A 13,914-nucleotide genomic window follows, 5' to 3' on the forward strand; every position below is an offset into this window, starting at 1 on the left:
CCTGCGATATCTAAAGAGAGTCTATTCATCGAAAGAGAAGACAGTCTCACTGGAAAAAGCACGTGCCGAACGATGAACAGAGAGAGGAAACAAGACGAGAGGAAAAATGAAGAAAGAGGAGACGAGTACGTCTTCACGGGATTCCGAGCAACGCTATCGATCCCGCATTCGTTTGTATAACGTGTTTACTTCTCACCGCGGATATCTTCTCTCATAGTCTCTCTCTCGGCGCTGTCTGTTGAGACTGCGAGCGGTCCGAGGCACCCTCTTCCCGATCGAGCTCTCTCTCAGCAGGGGTGGATCGACGGCGAACGCGGAACTACCACGGGGAAGAGGGACCGCTGGAAATATCATTTATCACCGGCGGCACTGTCAATCCAACGCGCATTGATACGATGATGGTCCAGCGACGCCACCACGGTGCCGCTGATCTTTCCCACTCTGAAAGATCCAACTGTTCGATATTGGAAATTAAAGCCGAGAGAAGAAACTTGGCGAAGATGGTTTTCGAGGGGATGGCGAATTTTAGTGGTAAGGGTGAAGAAGTGGCGAGGGGTGGCTCGTATTATTCAGGTCCTCGAGGACTGTGGATTTGCTGGGTTAATGTAGAGATTGATACTGGGTTACTCGTGTACTTTGTTCTGAAGGGTTTCGGCAGCTGGAGGAACGAGGGTTTGAGGTAAAATTCCTGATTCTTCGTGAAGTATAAATTGCATGGTTCAGATAGCTTAGGACAGATTTTGAGTATTACAATCGAAATATTCTGCAATCAGATGTCTTAGCTCTTTGAGTGTTGCGTTGTCCGACGTTAAGTGTGCGCCATGAACGTAACCAAAGGCGCTAATCACTGCGCTATCGTCGTTCGATTGTAGTTAATGTCCAGTGGCGGTATTTGTTGGCGAGTGCCGCCGAAGAATCTTGAAGTAGTTTGAATATTTAAGAATTTACAATAAATGGTAATTCATTGGTTAAATAATACACCAGAAGTTGAATTTATTCTTTTAATATTTAACCTTCCATTGGACTGTTAGTTTAATATTTAATAGTAAAATAATGGGAATTCTGTGTATTTTCGAACGCATGAACTGTTGGAAGTCCATAAAGTTTTATAGCTCGAGTTTATCATCTTTTTCCACGAACCCACCTTTCATGATAATTCGCGAGAATATTCCTTTATTTCGTATAAATTTCTTCTTCATCAAATAACAGTTTATCGAATGGCGGAAGAAACCAATTAGCATGCCATTAGATAAGGTCATTGCTAGCTTCAGGTATATGTGGAACAATTAAAAAGTTTGAAAATTTGAAATCTGCAAAGTGAAAAATTCTAAAATTTGAAAGTTATTGAAAAATAAATTTTGAAACGTTCGGAATAAAATTTCAAACTTTCGTTCAAGCAACCGAATTAACCGTTTGAGCGCTGCGTTGTCCGACGTTAAGCGTGCGCCATGGACGGCCCACTCTTTACGAAGAAGCACACCGTGGGCTGCGTATTTTTTACGAAGGAGCGCAAGTTGAGCAGACTGAATTTTCATTGCAAAATATATCGATTGTGACTGAAATAAATTATGTAGTGGCCTGAGAAGCCTTAATAACTATTTATTTCATTAAGCAATAATAACATGAACAATGTCAAAGTTTGAAATTATATCTTAAATTGAAAATTTAATAATTTTGTATTGTATGGTAAATCTGAAAGCAGAGTTCCATACATAAGTCAATGTTACATTTTTTGCGTTGGTAACGCGAGTCAGTCCTGCGATTATGTTTAGTGCAAACAGCGCATCTTCGTCGTGCAGAACGTTTATTATTTTCTTTAGTTACGCAGGATGCAGGGAAATGCCTCTCAGTTAACCTAAATGGAAGGTCGTCCGAATGAACTCTTCCTCCTTTAGCCTCCACTCTACGTGGTGGTATTTTTGCAAAATATCTTTTACGAGAAGCGGATGAAAATTTTCAAATGTTCCAGTTTTATTATTAGCGCTTTTGTCAAGAATATATGCGTTATATATAGCGAGGTATAAGAGGTGGAAAAAATATTTTTTATACTATTTTGCGCTTCTTGTGAACGCAGCCAAGTGAACTCAAAATCATATCGATTTTATCAACTGCGCCCATCAAGGCATTGTAGTCCGTTACACTCTTTGCTTTGCCAGTTTGATAATTAATTTTCTTTGTTTCAACGAAATCAGCAGAATGTCAGAATCCATACGTCCCTTTCATCACACCATTTTTAACCTAACTTGAATGGTCATAGCGCTCAAGAGGCTAATATTTTAATTTCTACAATATAAATTCATAAATTAGCTTCAAATTTATTAATATAATCACAAAAGTCGAAGTCTGAAGAAGCTTCGTACAACGAATGCAATATATTCATAAAAATTGTCTGGTGAGCTACTGTGTGTCACACTGTATATATCAAATTTTGCGATGTAAAATTGAAAAGTTTTCTTTGGTGAAAGAATATTTTCCGTATAAATCAAAAGAATGAAGAATGAAATTAATTTGAATACAATGGCGGAATTAATTTTATTCTTTTAATGTTACAATTTCAGAACAATTACGCAAACAAGGCGTAAATCAAAGCGCGTGTTATCGTGCATTTATCACCGTAACTACGTTAACAAGATACTCGCAGGTCTGCTTTATTAGAATAATGTGTTCACTTTGAACGTAAAATCGTTTACTAAGCGTAATATGTATGCAACTATTTAGATAGGATCCCTATCGAGGTTTCCGAACAACATCAAACTGGCACGTCAGGCTCAATATCACAAAGGCTTGCTTTTTAGTTTGCTTCTTGTACGGTACGTCCTTTTATCGCGCTATTCCCCTCCCCTCACCCATCTTTAATTAATGTACATTAATCTCGTTTGCGCAGAATTACCAGTAGCGGAATCGGCTGAGCGCAAATAAAATTAATGCGCATAATATGTATGAACGTAATTGATGTCGGCAAAGGTGTTACTCGTAATAAAGAAGACCGTGTAATAATTTCAATATTTTATATTGATCCGCCTGCACGCCATACCAAAGTGTGCACGCAAAAGTAGCAGCTGATTGCGAAATTCTTGCAAATTATTCGGTTGTAAGGTGAACACTTATAATCGGTGTATAAAAGAAGCTGAGAACCTTGTGAATAATCGTATGTGTTATGATTATTCATGTTCACAAGTAACTACATGTGTAGAATGTCACTTTATAATGGATTCAATTAGATATTGAAAAATTCCAGCGAATATTTCTGCAATTCAGAAACAAAATTCCACTCGTCATCCTCGTTACAGCTTCAAATTTATTCATCATTTCCCAATGCCAAATAATAAATAAAATACCAAGCGAGGATTCTTCGTGTGAACGACATATTAGGTTAGCAACTAAGTGATTGCGGATTTGTCAATACCACCTAATGACAAAATCCGCAATCACCTAGTTGCCAACCTAATAGATTGAACGTAATATATAGAAATGGACATAAAACACAATATCACTAAATATTATATGAAATTCCTGCAATTGAAAAACAAAATTCCACTCGTTATCCTCGTTACAGCATCAAATTTATTCATCATTTCCCAATGCCAAATAATAAATAAAATACCAAACGATGATTATTCATGTGAACGACATATTAGGTTAGCAACTAAGTGATTGCGGATTTGTCAATACCACGTAATGACAAAATCCGCAATCACCTAGTTGCCAGAAAACTGATTATATCCGTGTGAGATTAATTTAAAATGTAGCTTCAGTTCCAATTCCGCGATGTTAGATTACTATAATATTTCCATATGATACGGTGTTACAGCAATAAATAGCAATAGTCACTTAAGTATAGTAGAATTCCTAACCTCGATATATTAGGAGGAGGATTAAGCGATTCATATATTAGATTGGCAACTAAGTGACTGCGGATTTTGTCATTACAAGCTAATGGAAAATTCTGCAATTACTTAGTTACCAGAAAACTGATCGTATTCGTGTGAGATTAATTTAAAATGTAGCTTCAGTTCCAATTCCGTGATGTTAGATTATTATAATATTTCCATATGATACGGTGTTACAGCAATAAATACCAATAGTATAATAGAATTCCTAACCTCAATCTATTAGGAGGAGAATTAAGCGATTCATATATTAGATTGGCAACTAAGTGATTGCGGATTTTGTCATTAGGTGGTATTGACAAACCCGCAGTCACTTAGTTGCCAACCTAATAGATTGAACGTAATACATAGAAATGGGCATAAAACACAATACCACTAAATATTAAATGAAATATCGTGTGCTTTCAGTGCATGCTATTGCCAGCATAGAAACGTTCGAAAATTTTCCATTATCGTTTAGCGTACAGAAGAAAAAAAGGTACAAAATGTAAGAAGTAAGAATATTTACCAATCAAATATTCGTCGTGCGATCTTGCTGAATCGTATTTGATGCACAGGAACATTCGTACGCATAGCAGGGAATTTTATCAGTTAACAACGAATCCTATGAAATATCGTACGACTGCAATGGATAGTTTTGCGATGCACAAGCGTTTGAAATTCGCTCATCGTTCTCCCTTGAAGAGTATCGACGTTGTCGTTTGTGGTGGCACCCATTAAACTCCGGTCTCCGTGGTTGGAACTTTTTTTAAGTCGTTGCCGCTGCCGCTCGCAGCCGGCGTCTCCGCTCCAAGGAGCGTGGAACGACTTTAAAGCGCAATACAATATCGCGCCCGGTCGAAGTTAATGAGAGTTTCGCGTGTTCCGGAAGCGACCGGGCTCCTCTGTCGCCGGCAGAGACGAACGCGCTTCCACCCTCTCGCACGGCCGCGCGCGCCACCACGTGCCACTCCCAAATTTTACACGCACCTTAAATATCCTCTAGCGCAATTAGCGAACTGTGCCATGGGTCTCAACAAAAACTATTTCACTGTTTTTCCTCCAACACGTACAACAGAGATAAGACGCTAAGAGTCTCCTCTTCTTTATCTTCCTGATAGATAGAAACTGACTGAAAGGCAACGTCGACGCTCTGTATTGGTGTGAACGAGCAGTAAAATTTGCCTGCAACTATGAAACAAGCCTTTGCTGCTTTTAATTTGTATACTTGCATCTGATTTGTTGTGGGAAATATTAAATGCAGATGTATTGGCATGGCAGGATATTATATGGAAATAAATTCAGGTGGTAAAATACAAAACCACAAGGTGAACAAAATAGAAAACTTCAAGAGAGAGAACATGACAATATGTTAAAAGTCAGGGCCAACGCAAGGCAGTTTTTAAAATTACCCAATTAAAAAACACCTATTTTGATTAACTTTTTACAGAATGACCATCAACAGATGCAAGACATTATTTTAGCAGCGATGATTTAAAGGAGTGAGAAAAATCATGAAAGTCCAGTGTAACTCAATAAAGTCCTCATATCCTGGAAACTATTTTAGGTAGAAAAATCCAGGCGCTTTCAGAGAAATTAAACTACATGAATAGCTTTTTGCAAAAGTCACACATGATTACAGACCTTCTACTTTCATTGAATTTTTGATGCATGCGAGAAAACATTACTTGGATTTGCTTACAAACCATATATAACATGTAGCAGCATTTGTAAATGAATAATTCCTCCTTGTAAAAGTCTACTTTTAACATCACAAGATCTAATGTTAATATACATGTGCCCTAACAGAAAATGTATATGTACTCAAAGACCCAACAAATTTGGTTCCAAGTATTATGCTTTGTGTTAATTAATACTAATACAAGGAATGCTGGTCTTCATAGAAATTGCTCATAATTAACCTCCATGTACTTTCCTATAGGGAAACATAATAATTGTATGAACAGTGATATAAAATTGCACAAATGCAAATTAAATTGATATTACTTTAAGTGCAAAAGAATTGTTTGACAGGCATAAAAAAAGATGGAAATTCCAGACGAAGCTCGTGCAGGGAACACGAGGATACCAGGACGCTCGACCAACAAACCGGCAATGCATCGTTAGCCGGAATGGTTGGCAGATAAATGACGTGGTCGCCTCGCATCTGACGTGAATGAAGCCAGGATGGCTTACCTACGTGTCCGTCGGATCGTGCGTGTACCAACGGGACCCACGTTGATCGCAATGACTACCTAATGATACATTGAACCGCGTGTTGCCTGGTGCATGCCGGCAACTTTCCGCGGTTTTAGCTTCAAACGAGCTTTCCTACTTGGCAAAAGGACACGAATATACTAGGAAATTACAATTGTTTCAGAAGCAAAAGAAAAGAGTATTATACTATTCGAAGGAAGAACTTTAGGGGGTACATAAATCAAAGTAATTTCTTATTTCAGATCAGTAGGAGATCATGAGAATATCATTTTTGAAAATTTTGTTTGCCCTCTCTGGCGTTTATGTCCACGTCATGCTCGCGTTGTACGCTTATGTTCCTCTGCTCCTCCATGTTCACGCTGTACCGTGGTCATTTGAAAGACATCAGTGTAATGAAGTTTATTATGGTAGCATGTGTTACATTAGAGCATAACGTTATGGCGGCGTCGTATTTACGTTATTTCATAGACACAGCAAAAAATAATACGGGACTTTATACTAAATTTTGATTATTCGTTTCTATTAAGTTTCTTCTTGAGCCAACTTCTTATTTCAAACTCATTTTCATTTCAGTATCAATCCCTGGAAATATAATAGTTTGTTATTTAATATCAGTTAGGAACTATTTAATATTATATTAACGTTATTCAATATATTCATAATAGTTTGTTATTTAATATTAGTTAGGAACCATTTAATATTATATTAACGTTATTCAATATATTCATTTCGTTACAAGCTATGCATTCGCAGACAGTGAGAGCTGTTTAAATTATCACCGCTTTCGCGTAATATCGTGCAAACTATTTTGTTCTTCGTTTCCAACCACTCTCGCTACTTATCGCAACAACTTTCACAATCGTCGTTTCAAGGAATAAACCAAGTCTGGCGAACGCGTATCGCGGTTCAAACGATACCACAATCGGTTATTGACCGCGAAAATCCGCTCGCGGCGAGTGATACCAGACTGTGGAAAGAAACGAAGTACCGCGAAAAATCGCCGAATGACGTAAAACTGGGTGACCATGCTACCAGTTATCAAGGCCGGTATTTTAATGGTCAGTCACGGTTGATGTACTCGAAGAAGCTATTCTAGATGATTCTCTGACAGTATCGCTAACTCTTGTTTACTTGAATGAAACTTACCAATGTTGAATTTCATTTAATGCAATTATTACGTGCTTTAACTTAATTCCTTCTAACTCTCTACTTGTACAGGATGTGGCAAAATATTTGATGGGTATTTATGTACAGCGTAAACGATGACAACGTTCGTGTGCGAACACGTCGTTGGAGGCTTATTCTTCAGCTTGTAAACAATTTTATTTTACCCTGGAAATATATATTGGTATCAATGAATCAGCAGGCAAACCTGTCTCTCTATCTCACTTACACTTCATATACTTTTACAAATATGAAAAATTTCTCTACGTACTTGGAAGAATATATGTGGGTGGGTGGAAAAGTGGTAGAACAAAAATATCAAGACGGAGAGGAAAAGAATAAAAGGAAGAGGAGGAACGAAAGAAATGGGAAAAAGAAAAAGAGAGGAGGAAGAAAATGATGTAAGCAGGGGAAGAAAGAAAAAAGAGAAGCGAGAGACACAAGAGAAATAAAAGAGGAAAAAGAAGGCAAAGAGCATGCGAAAGAAAAGGAACAAGAGTAGGAGAAAGAGAAGAAAGACAAAGATAAGAAAAAAAGGAGGAGAGGGAAGAAATACAAGCAAGCGAAAAGAAGAAAGGGAAGAAAGACAAGCAAAGAAAGGAAAGAAGAAAAAGAAAGCGGTGAAGGAAGAAAAGAAAAGATAGAAAGAGGACTGCACAGTATGCAAATTCAACTTATCCCCTTTTCTAGTTTCCCGAAACGAAATACCCGCAACATGTCGGTATTTTTCACATGGATCTGTAGAACGATGGTTCGATGACATACGAATCGTAGGGAAATGGCGCGGAGGCGAGACCTTGCGCCATCATAATTTTCCATGGAACTGCGTTTTTATGCCGTGACGGAAATTAATCGGCCCGCATTAATTAATAGACAGTTAAATTCAACGGTCGCTGTAAAACCGGTAGCCAACGCGGGGCTCGGGAAAAAGGAAAAAGTACGTAGCGATATCAACGGTTGCATCGCGAGTTCGTGCGGTGTCCGAGGAAGTAATTAGGCAGCTACTTTCAAACCCATTTATTATCACTCGGCTATCTCACCATAGTTGAGGAATATAATACTCATGCCTTTTTATTTATGTCTTGCAGAAACTGTTTATTCGAACGAAACTATCGAACGAGTTATTAGCACAATCACCTATGTTCTTTGGGTTCTTAGAGATTGAAACGAATTGTAGGACTGGTTACTTTGATATCTGCAAATAATGTTCCGCAGAGATTGATTTCTTGTCGTGTCATGATTTTTTACTGGTCATATAACGCATTATACCAAGTTTTATCAAGATTCTACGCTGCTTACTTATATTTATTATACTTGCTGCCCTTTCTTAACCCTGTTGCAATTTTCAAATCCTCATGCTCCAGTTATTAAAGAAAACAGAAATCAAGGTTACTAATTGAATTGCCATATTTTTCTCAGAAATTATGTAATAGAAAAACACAGTTGAATAGAAAATACAATTCCACCTGCAAACACACCATTGGTAAAAGTGCTTAAGATGATTATATTAGCTTGAAAACTAAAAAGAATTGAGTAATAATAAATGTAATAACCAGTTTTTAATCCTGCTGCAATTTTCAAATCTTCATGCTGCAGTTATTAAAAAAACTATAAATCACAGTTACTCACCATCTGCCATATTTTTCTCAGAAATTGTGTAATAGAAAAACACAGTTGAATAGAAAATACAATTCCACCTGCAGACACACCATTGGTAAAAGTGCTTAAGATGATTATATTAGCTGGAAAACTAAAAAGAATTGAGTAATAATAAATGTAATAACCAGTTTTTAATCCTGCTGCAATTTTCAAATCTTCATGCTACAGTTATTAAAAAAACTATAAATCACAGTTACTCTCCATCTGCCATATTTTGCTCAGAAACTGTTTAATAGAAAAACGCAGTTGGATAGAAAATACAATTTCACCTGCAAACAGACTTAAGATGATTATATTAGCTTCAAAACTAAAAAGAATTGAGTAATAATAAATGTAATCACCAGTTTTTGACCCTGCTGCAATTTTCAAATCTTCATGCTGCAGTTATTAAAAAAAACCAGAAATCAAGGTTACTAATTGATCTGCCACATTTTTCTCAGTAATTGTGTACCAACAGAAAAACGCAGTTGAATAGAAAATACAATTCCACCTGCAAGCACAAAATTGATAATTATATTAGATCATATTTGAAAACTAAAAAGAATTAAGTATTAATATGTAACATAGAAGAAGATCTAATATAGAATTTATGTAATGAAGAAAGTACATGCTTTCAATTTAAAATTTATAATCCAGACCAAATACCAAAGTTTCATTAAAAATAGAAAATTTTCAGCAAGCCTATATATTTACACAATACTTACGTTCGTCGATCACAAGACACTCGAATGCAAATTTCAATGATACAATTCCAACAGTATTCATAAATTAACAAAATGGCGATCTAAACTTCCGCGACTATTATTGAATAACCGACGAATCAGTTAGAGGAAGAAGGGATCAAGTTGCAGTAGATCACTTTCTACAATTATCGTGACGTGGACAACCGGTAGAAGAAGAATTAGAGTTTGGCTGTCGCGGTAAGGGGGACTTGCTGGTGGATAAAGAAGGTGGGGTTAGAGGCAAACGGGTCTCGGTTACGTCCAAATAGAAATTCAATTGATCTTGTCCGGTAGTGTCAGGCAATCCATCTTGTTCCTTCCGCCGCGTCCGAAGACGCGTCTTCTAGACCGCTTCCACGCAAGGTTTTCACGTTTCTCGTTCTGCCGTTCTCGGTACCGCGACTCCGGCCATCGCTGGGTTAGAAAAAAAAACGGGACAGCTGTCCGGCCGACCGCCAAACTGCTCATTAATTACATTCCCGTGGCTCACTCACACGCGACCGCTGCTGTTTGTCTTTCCGTTCCATTTTATTCCTACGCTGGCCGAATAAAAATGTCTGAATAAAAATCATCCTCACAGAGGATACGCACAGATTGCTTGTCTTCACTTTAGCAGACTTCCGATCGACTTCTTTCAAATCGAACACCAACATCAACTGCAACAGAAACTCGATCTGATATTTGTTCTGCGTTTTGATAAACATTCAATAATTATTTATCAATGAATAAAATGAAGAAAAATATTCTTATTTGGGTAGGAAGAAACATATTGATTTACTTTAAAATACTCTAATTGTGGAAGGAATACTTTGATTTTGCATACGTTATTTATAACTATATTAATAAATTAATTATTTCGTTATAAAATAACGATGAGAGTTTCCTTATTTATTTTTACCCACGCTTATTTCTTTTTTCTAGCAGCAATTTTTCTTTCCTAACCCTATCAACTGTTTTTCCAATATTCTACACAAATGTTTCTTTACTGCATTTTATTCTCTGTTATTTTCAATAATATTAGGTTATCTGAAAAGTTTCTTTCGTTTCATAAGATGATAACAACAATTTCTGTTTTATATTATTTTATTGAATTAGGTATGATTCATTTCGTTATATTTCTATCATATATCGTGCATAATTCAATAAACTAATATAAAACAAAAAACATGGTGCGTCTAATATTTCCTCATAAAACGAAAAAAACTTTTCGGATAACCTAACAGAAAAGTGTGACAAAATTCACATGTCAACTCTGATCATGCTATCTTGCAATCGACTCAATCTCAACATCCAACTGTACTAACATCAATGACGATTATATATACTTTTCCTTCGTAAAAGAAAAGAACTCTTCTATATGCAATTCCTATCATCTACAAGATACCCGATCTGCGTTTTAGCAAACATACAATGATCCCATGTAACCACCTAGCACCTCCCCAGACATCTTTCTCGAAGCAATGCCCGATGGCTGTGTCGATCGATGGAAAGCAGTTGTTTCCGGCACAGCAATCGAACGTCAAGTAAATTGGCAAGCAGCGATCAACCATTTTCTCGAAGCATGATCGATTATGCCGTGCATCGACATAATAACGATTATTCTCGGATTACCGATTTTATGCCGGACGATCGAAACGAGATATCGCAGCGATAGGTCGGCCACGATACGCAAGTACAGCTACCGGCTCCGCGTCGTTGATGCGCGTGCTTCCACGCTGTCGACTAATTGGTGGTACAACTTTATTACTCACCGTTAAATAATGACGGGCCATGCTAAGTGCGCCGGTTTAAAGACCATGAAAGGGAGCGTGAGTACGCTGATACAGGCGGCCGATAAACCTGCCGCAGCGCCACGCCGCGTCCGGCTTAGGACGCCATGCAAGTTGCCCCTCTCTAATAAGGCGATAAGGGTCGCGATTCCAGCGATTTCCGATGGCCCGCAGCCACCTCTTCCCGCCTCCAGTCAGACGCCTATCGAGGACGACCATATCCGGCTCCGCCACCACATGCGAATTTTCTTTCTTTCTTCGTGGTGAGATTAACAATTAACGCTCCAAGTGTGCCTCTCAAGCACCGCCGATGTACGGCGCTCTACTGCAAATATATTTTTCACTCGTTATCGGTGATTGTTTACAAATAATTAATAATACTCGTCAGTAAGTACTGTGACAACCGTGAACGCAAACCCGGTATGCATCCGAATGAATGTTTTAAAAAATTCTACAATTGTAATTAATATAAATATTGCAATCAAAATTATATTACTTCTCAGATGAATATTATTTTGAATGACTTTAATGTTATTACCTACACGTCACTGTAGCGTTTCAAATTTGACAGTCAAAAATTTGCAAGTCGAAGTATAATGAGAATAAATTGGAATTACCGGTCGATATTCATAATTAAAAGTCACAGCGTTAAGAGTTAAGTTTCACGTGAATATTAAACGTGTTCGTTTGTTTAATAATGAAACGAGTGATCAAATTGTAATAGTTAATTACCTTAAAATCATTTAAGCACAAATATAGAGATCGTAATCGTTACTCGCTCGATATTACCGTTCGACTCTATGCTCGTTATTCGACTGCGTGACTCGTTATAAAATAATCGTATTAGAGAGCACGTTCGACTGTTTCTATCGATCGATGGTATTGTTGAAACGTAATTCTGGTCGACGGTTTCAAGTAACAGCGATAATGTTTTGCTCGGAGTTTGTTTACCTTTGAAACTAGCAAACCAAAACAGTGTTGACACTGCAAGGCGTAGTAATACGAGCCACTGCGAATATTCTGTCGACTCGTGTGCCGATACCAGTTCCTTTTAGTTGTCGATGGAGGCGATACGTAAAAAGGTATGTCTTGAAATTTTATTTTCTATTATTAACGGGAAATGGAATTAGGGGCTTTTTACGTTGAATATACACCGTGCCATTAGATTCATAGTTCCAGTGAAATCAGGAACGTTCTATAGCTTAATAAAGTAGGAAAATAAAGTCAATAATAACGTAATTGCCTTGCACACCTCACTTTCGAGAAATTCGAGGTTAGAAACTTGTCAAGTATGCGTAAAGTTACACAATTCGCAGTTTGATGGAAATAGATAATCGATAGTTTTTCGATAAATTTAACTATTCGATTTTGCGTATTATATTCCTGATTACACTTTATTGTATTGTATCTATTCTGTATCTATACAAAAATTGACAATTTTTAAGTGATTTCATTATTATGCAAGCCTATTTTCCACTGGTTTTACAATTTTATTTTAAAATTCCTACTTCATGTTATATTTTTTCCGCAATGATGCAATGATTTTCGCAACGATTACTAAAGGAATAATATAATGAATTTTATTTCGTTTTTTGTATTCAAACTAAAAATAATTTTGTATCAAGGCTACTTATACTAATGCAAGTTAAAGTGGCCGGTACTTGTCAAAGCGTAAAAGGGTCCTACAATCTGTTTATCGAACCCCAATTAACCAGTTTTCTCGTTTTGTACAACTTGCCACGCGTTCTTAAAATTTTTACCGCGTATCATTCGATATGACGATATCAGTTACCAGGAAAATTCCGGATCGATCGCTATATCGCTAAATACTAACACTAGAAATACCATACCAGTCGAAATGACTTATTCTACAATTTTATAAACCCTCGTTTAGGGACAATGTTCCCAAATGGATTAATAATACCAAAAATGTACTTAACATGAAATTCCTTCTGTAAGAAAGTAATAAATCAATAAATATAAAAATATTCTATCATTAGGTATTTTTTAAAGACCAGTTATTTTCACTGGTTTTGGTAGAAATAGCTTCGGTAGTTCTAGTGTTAACAATAAGCTTTCTACCTATGAAATTCAGGATGTTTCGAAGAAAATGATGCGATATCGAACCGATTTCGAAACCATTGCAATGTTGAGTCACGGGTCAAAGACACGAGGGTTCTCCGCACTGGAAAGTCCGTGCACGGCTAGAAAAAAGAGAGCAAAGCGCCTAGCAGCTACTTGCGGATAATTAATAATGTCGGGATCAAAAGTGTGCCCATTGAATGTTCGCTCATTCACAAATGATCTCTCTCCGCCCAGATGAATGCCGGACCAGATCGTTACAAGGGTATTCTACGGGCGTGCCTCGCACGGGTGTCTTCAGGTCAATACCGGCGGTTCGTTGAATACAATTATTAATGCCGTCATTAAGAGCATTTACCATTTTTAATGTGAACGATCGGAAAGAAATATAAATCATATCTGTCCGGTCGGCCAACGTGCCTCTACGAACAG

The 13,914-nt window shown here is 37.2% G+C and overlaps 1 protein-coding gene and 1 long non-coding RNA gene across 2 annotated transcripts in view; both read right to left on the reverse strand.

The window, feature by feature from the left end:
* The window catches only part of LOC132915490 (homeotic protein Sex combs reduced), a 219,472-nt gene that overhangs the window by 67,783 nt on the left and 137,775 nt on the right, over positions 1-13,914 (reverse strand). The window lies entirely within an intron of this gene.
* On the reverse strand, positions 6,783-11,711 carry LOC132915406 (uncharacterized). The gene is made up of 6 exons (XR_009659853.1): positions 11,383-11,711; positions 10,126-10,287; positions 9,035-9,178; positions 8,804-8,947; positions 8,550-8,716; positions 6,783-8,445 (listed from the first exon to the last, which is right to left on the reverse strand). It is a non-coding gene; the product is annotated as an uncharacterized LOC132915406 (long non-coding RNA).

Source organism: Bombus pascuorum, chromosome 17 (assembly GCF_905332965.1).
Source record: "Bombus pascuorum chromosome 17, iyBomPasc1.1, whole genome shotgun sequence".
NCBI classification, from domain to species: domain Eukaryota; kingdom Metazoa; phylum Arthropoda; class Insecta; order Hymenoptera; family Apidae; genus Bombus; species Bombus pascuorum.